Source organism: Musca autumnalis, unplaced genomic scaffold (assembly GCF_047663935.1).
Source record: "Musca autumnalis isolate F117 unplaced genomic scaffold, ASM4766393v1 scaffold_5, whole genome shotgun sequence".
NCBI classification, from domain to species: domain Eukaryota; kingdom Metazoa; phylum Arthropoda; class Insecta; order Diptera; family Muscidae; genus Musca; species Musca autumnalis.
The window spans coordinates 26,804,041-26,810,040 of NW_027412088.1; the positions used below are offsets into that span (position 1 = coordinate 26,804,041).

The following is a 6,000-nucleotide window of genomic DNA, read 5'->3' on the forward strand; positions in this document are numbered from 1 at the left end:
TCGTAAAGGGAGCCGCATGGACAACTTACTGATACAAATTTCAAGACGATCCGAGGGGAACTCTTAAACTTCACTTTATCCGAATTTTGTGTGGGAGGTACCCGAAGGAGTGGACCAATATAGTCCATATTCGAACCCAATCTATATTTAGAAGGAATAACTCGATGTTCAAACTTTGGACCAAATCGATTGCTCCCTTCGAGAGTTATCTTCACACCAGTTTACAGACAAATTTTGAACTTTTTTGGGGAGGTATCCAAAAGAGTTGACCGATAAGGCACATCTTCGAACTTAAACTAAGTTTGGATAAAATATTACGATACCTAAAATTTGGTTCGATTCGGTCGTGCGATGAGGCACATTTTTGGCCGTATCAAAGCTGAGGGTATAATTTCTAAATGGTACTAAATTTTGTACAATTTGTTTTTTTTTCGAACGATTAGCACATAAATACGCAAAATGTTTTGTGGTTGCTGGACGGTTGGACAGTTATCGATAACTACGAAATATCGACATTCAAAACTGACAATGTGTACAGCTCTTTAGAACACTCTCAAATAATCGACTAAACGAAAATCGAGTTTTAAGATTCTCACGAAACCCGAATAATCGAAAAACCGATTATTGCATTTCACTGAGTATCACTAGTGAGTTACTGCTAATAGCGAAGAAAATAGACCTAGACAACGAAAGCGGTGCCGAGGTGGATGCAGCTCCCAGAAGAGAGGAGGTGGGTTTTTAGTCGGTAGGAAGATCGAGTCCGACATACCACGTTGAGGGACGACCGAACGTGAATGCATAACGCATTTTCCCATCTCCTGGCGTAAGGGAACGGTGTAGACGTCGTTGTCCGAAATATGCCCAGCTTAATATTTTCCCCATACTTAGTTATACCTTACCTCTCTTACAAAAGTTTAAAACTTTTGCTTAAGTGTGTTTTGAAAACTGTTTGAGCATCGGTATGAAATGTTACCGAAAGCAGTCCTTGTGGAGCTGATTACAAAGAAGTTATTTTCTTGTCAACAAGTCCATATTTACTGAGATAATGGCCCAAAGGCTCTAAATAACCGGCACGATACCTTACTAATTATGTATCCGATTTTGTCGAAACTTTGTAAAACAGAATATACATAAAGGGCCAATATCGGGCAGGTCTTTGTCGTACCTTAAGGGCTGTGCTTGTGAAATTTCTTTTGAAGGTGAACTTTGTGGTCAATTGTAATAAACCTATGCAACACTGAAAATGCAAACAACTTCTATTTAACATTTTTTGAAAGTACATATTTAGACTACAAAAACCCTAGTAGGGTTTTGTCCTGCCAGATCCAGTTCGGATTTTATGGCCTCATCTAAACCGGGCTAAATCTTCACTTTTTTGCATTTATCAGGCCTTTATCTCAGAAACGAATAGGAATTTGGCCTTGCTGTCTTTAGCAATATTGTAGCCCTAAACTAGTAGAACTAATCTTTTGAAAAAATTACATAAGAAAAACTCCACCTAGAGCATCAATATATATAAAATATAGAAAATTTTACATAATTGCTGTAATTCTGGTCAGTATCGGCTAAGCTATTGGGAGTTGAACCAAGTACCCTTTTACAAAAATCAGAAGAAGATTCGCATTGGTTTCAGAGATATAGCCCCGAATTTCTTTAAAAATGCAATATTTAACCATGTTTAGATGGGGCCATAAAATCCGTGCTGGATCTGACACAACAAAACCCAACTAGGGTTTCTTGTCGTTTGGGTCTTTACTTTCAAAAAATCCTCAGTTCGAATTGTTTGCAAAAGATCACCTTAAAAATGTTGCACAGTGTAATTATACCCATTGTTTGTGACCCCAACCCCACAAACTTCTGAAAATTTACGCTGGAAACTTCCCAAACTTCTTTCGTCACCTACGAAAATTGTATTCCTTATCGAATTTAGGTACACCACCCCTGTTATTGTTCTTGTACAGTCATGATGAGAGTACTTAACATCGGCAAAGCCACCTGATTCTGTTTTTAACTTATTTATCAACTTTTAGTGGCTGTTTTATAACCACGTATTTCGAGCGACACCATCTTGGAAAAAGTAAAATTAAGTGCACTTGCAATACTGCGAAGAATACACCTGTTTTATTCAGCACATTTCAGGTGCAGACTCGCAGATCATTGTCCTTAAAACGTTTGGGCGGATTAGATGAGATTTTTTATTGCGATGGTTGAGATTTTTTCTGGGTACGAACCTAACGCCCATGTCAAGTGGTTATATTACTACCCAACTGCCTTTACAAGTGTGAAAGGTAGCTTCTCAGGTGTCAGCATGCGTAGGTCAGTCTCCACTTCAGATAAATGATACATTGAGACCAAACTAAATCTTTGACTTTGTACTGTTGAATCCAACCAGAATCGTTTCTAGGGGAGATACCTTGTTTACAATTTATTTCCAACTGAGTGATAAAATTTAAAATTTTCTTCAACGGTTCCAATGAATAAAGGCCATTGTCTTTGGGAATATGAATATAATTCAATGGAATAATGTGGACGGCTTTTGTATTTACAATGTTGTAAATATCCTCAAGGCTGTAGTTTCTTCACACAGACAAGCAAATACACACACACAGTTTCTTCCCCACCAGATAATTCCCAGGCAATAAACAAAGTACAAAAATAAATAATAAACTTTCTTACCTTGAGTGGGGTAATAATAAATAGCCTGATTGTGTGTATCCGCCTTAGCTGGTGTCGTATTGTACGTACGTACGTACGTTTGTTTAAGTATTTAATTACGCTCCCCCTGCAATGAATGAACAATGAACGAGAAATGAAATAAAATACCTATTCATTATTTGTTGAAAGTGTTACTATGGCGATTCATTTGAGTGTGGCATCAGCGGTTGGTATTTAATAAAAAAATAATAATATGTTTAAAAGAAATTTAAAATTGTAAATAACAAATGATGAGTACCACTCATAACAATTGTATGCTACCACAACTATGGAAACGCTAGAAAACAATATTAAAACTCAGGCTTAATAAAACCTTATTACAATGAAAATATATTTTCAAAAACTAAAGAAGATTTCCAAAAAGAGGAGTTTTTGTTGAAAAGTAACAATGTTTCGCAATAGTCAAGATGTGGAATGGGATGCATTGCTTGGAAACACTTTGTATTGTTGGAAAGCTTAGGCAAATGCTAAATAGAATGGAGAGTGGACGAAGAATCATATTGAAATTCCAAAGTTATTGTTTAGTCGTATTTCCAAACAATAACTGTTGAATTTGTATAAGAAAACAAGTAAAAAAGTATCAGTCGGCTTTGTCGACAGAGATATACCCTCAGCCTGTGATGATTAAAATACTTTTTTCCCCAAAAAAAAAAACGTATGTATTTAGGGGGTTTTCAAAATTTTTGGGCGTTTGAACCGACAAAAGTATGGATAGGATTAAGTCTCAAAGATTTACGGGGATATCGATAGATAGAGCTTTTTATCACACTAGCCTACGAAAAACATAATATCGCTGTAAACAGCGCCACTAGGAAAACCTTCGGTAAAAATGTTCAAAGGATCGTCGAACAGGCCCTTAACCACACAAAACTGTTGAACATTTGTGTGGGTGGTACCGCAAAGATTGGACAGATAGGGCCCGAATTTGAACATAAACTAAGTTTCGACAATATTTAGAGATCCAATGTTTGGACCAAATCGGTTGCTACGTCTATGAGAAATCGAACGTACCATTTTAGGGAATATTTTCGAACTTTTGTGGGGGAGGTACCGGAAGGAGTGGACCTATAAGCACCACATTCGAATTTCATCTAATATTCGAAGAAATATTACAATATCCAAAATGTGGACGAACGCAGTATTCGGTTCGAACTCTCCACCCACTTCATATGGTGCCACAGGGTTTTTTTACAACTTTCGGGCTGTTTTCTCAAGAAGTATGGACTTGCCCCTGAAAAAACTTTTACAGTCGTAATTGAGGCAGCGAATGCAATTTGCTTCAACAAAAATCAAAGTGATCCGAGAGCAAGTCTTATAGTGAATTTATCCAAAAATGTGTGTAGGAGGTACCCAACGTAGTGGACAAATATAGTCCATATTCGAATCTGATCTATATCTGGTAGATATATTAGGATGTGTAAAGTATGGACCAACTCGGTCACTCCCACCCAAGATTTATCGTGCGCACAATTTTTCCGATCATGTTTGAACTTTTGTGGGGGAGGTACCTGAAAGAGTAGACCGATATTGCTTATCTTCGAACTTAAACTAAGGTTGTACAAACTATTACGAAGGCCACATTTTGGACCGAATCGGCAGATCCGAGAGTTATCTTGCGCTCCAACCCCTACACACGGTGGTATAGGGGTTTTTTGTACCTTTCAGGCTATTTTCTCAGGAAGTATGGATTTGCCCCTTATAAAACTTATATCGTCGTATGGAGGACAGTAAATACAAGTTCTTAAAACAAAAATCAAAGCGATTTGCGAGCAGGTCCTAAACTGATCTTTTCCGAAATTGTGTGTGGAAGGTACCCGAAGGATTGGACCGATTGAGTCCATATTGGTACCCCATCTAAGTCTGGTAGAAATTTCACGATGTGCAAAGCATTGACCAAATCGTTTACTTCCTTCAAGAGTTATCGTACGCACAAGTTTTCCGAACATTTTCGAATTTTTGTGGGGGAGGTATCGGAAGGAGTGCGCTTTGTACCTTTCAAGCTATTTTCTCAGGAAGTATGGACTTGCCCCTGATGAAATTTACACCTTTATATGGGGGGAAGTGAATACAAGTTGCTACAACAAAAATCAAAGCGATTCGTGAACAGATCCTAAACTAAACTTTTCCGAAATTTTGTGTGGGAGGTACCCGAAGGAGTGGACCGATTGAGTCCATATTGGTACCCCATCTTAGTCTGGTAGAAATTTCACGATGTGCAAAGCATTGACCAAATCGGTTACTTCCTTGAAGAGTTATCGTACGCACAAGTTTTCCGAACATTTTCTAACTTTGTGGGGGAGGTATCGGAAGGAGTGGACCGATATAACCTATCTTCGAACTTAAATTAAGTTTTGACAAAATATTGCGAAAGCCAAAATTTGGATCGAATCGATTGATCCGTTCGAGAGTTATCGTGCGCTCCAGCCAGACAGACAGACAGACAGACGGACGGACATTGCTCAATCGACTCTAAATTGTCTGAAACACATTTCGTCCAAACATACTTGGGGTCTAAAAGCATTACTTCGATGAGACACATTTCGCCCATAGGAAAGTGTATATACCCTCGTTAGCATAAATGCTGAGGGTATAAAAAAAACCTTAAACTTTACATGTTCCAAATTGTGTGTGGGAGATACCCTAAGGAGTGGTACGATGTACGTTTCATATTTGGACGTAATCCAAGTATGTACGTGAGTGTTATGTTAGGCACAACCAAGTTTAGTTAGTGCCGGCAGATTTTTTGGAGCTCCAGAGCCATTATCTCAAAAAGTATGGACTTGTCCCCGAAAAAGAATACACCGTCAATGAAAAGAATACGATGTCAAAATTTCGATTTTTAACAAAAAATGTGCTGTTTATTGACCATTAATCGGTCAAAAAATTTTAAGGAAAATTCTCTTATTTGAATACAAAATTTTGATGTATTCAATAAACTCACAAAAATATATGAAGACTGAACACCAAATTTCTGTAATTTTGGGTGGATAATGTGGCTAAAATCTTAAAACCCCGAAAATTGGGCGGTACCGTTCCACGGGGGTTATATCAAAACGTGAACCAATACCAACAATTTTCTGTAAAATATTTCGCAAGACCTGGCGAATACTAAATACCAAATATCAGCTACATTGGTTGTTTAATGTGGCTAAAACCTTGAAAATACCGAAAATTGGGCGATACCGTTCTATTGGAGCTATATCAAAACGTGGACCTATGTACATAATTTTTATCAGAAAAGTTTTTTGGTCCATTGGGAACCCTCAATGCAAAATTTCGGCGTAT

The 6,000-nt window shown here is 37.7% G+C and overlaps 1 protein-coding gene across 8 annotated transcripts in view; it reads right to left on the bottom strand.

Annotated features, from left to right (window-relative positions):
• The window catches only part of LOC141405569 (G-protein coupled receptor dmsr-1), a 344,854-nt gene that overhangs the window by 287,006 nt on the left and 51,848 nt on the right, over positions 1-6,000 (bottom strand). For 4 of the 8 annotated variants that reach the window (XM_073990078.1, XM_073990074.1, XM_073990080.1 and 1 more), the window contains exon 2: positions 2,677-2,782. The exons of the other annotated variants lie outside the window; for them this stretch is intronic. The gene's annotated coding sequence lies outside the window, so the exon portion shown is untranslated. The remainder of the gene's footprint in view (positions 1-2,676; positions 2,783-6,000) is intronic. 8 annotated transcript variants of the gene reach the window in all.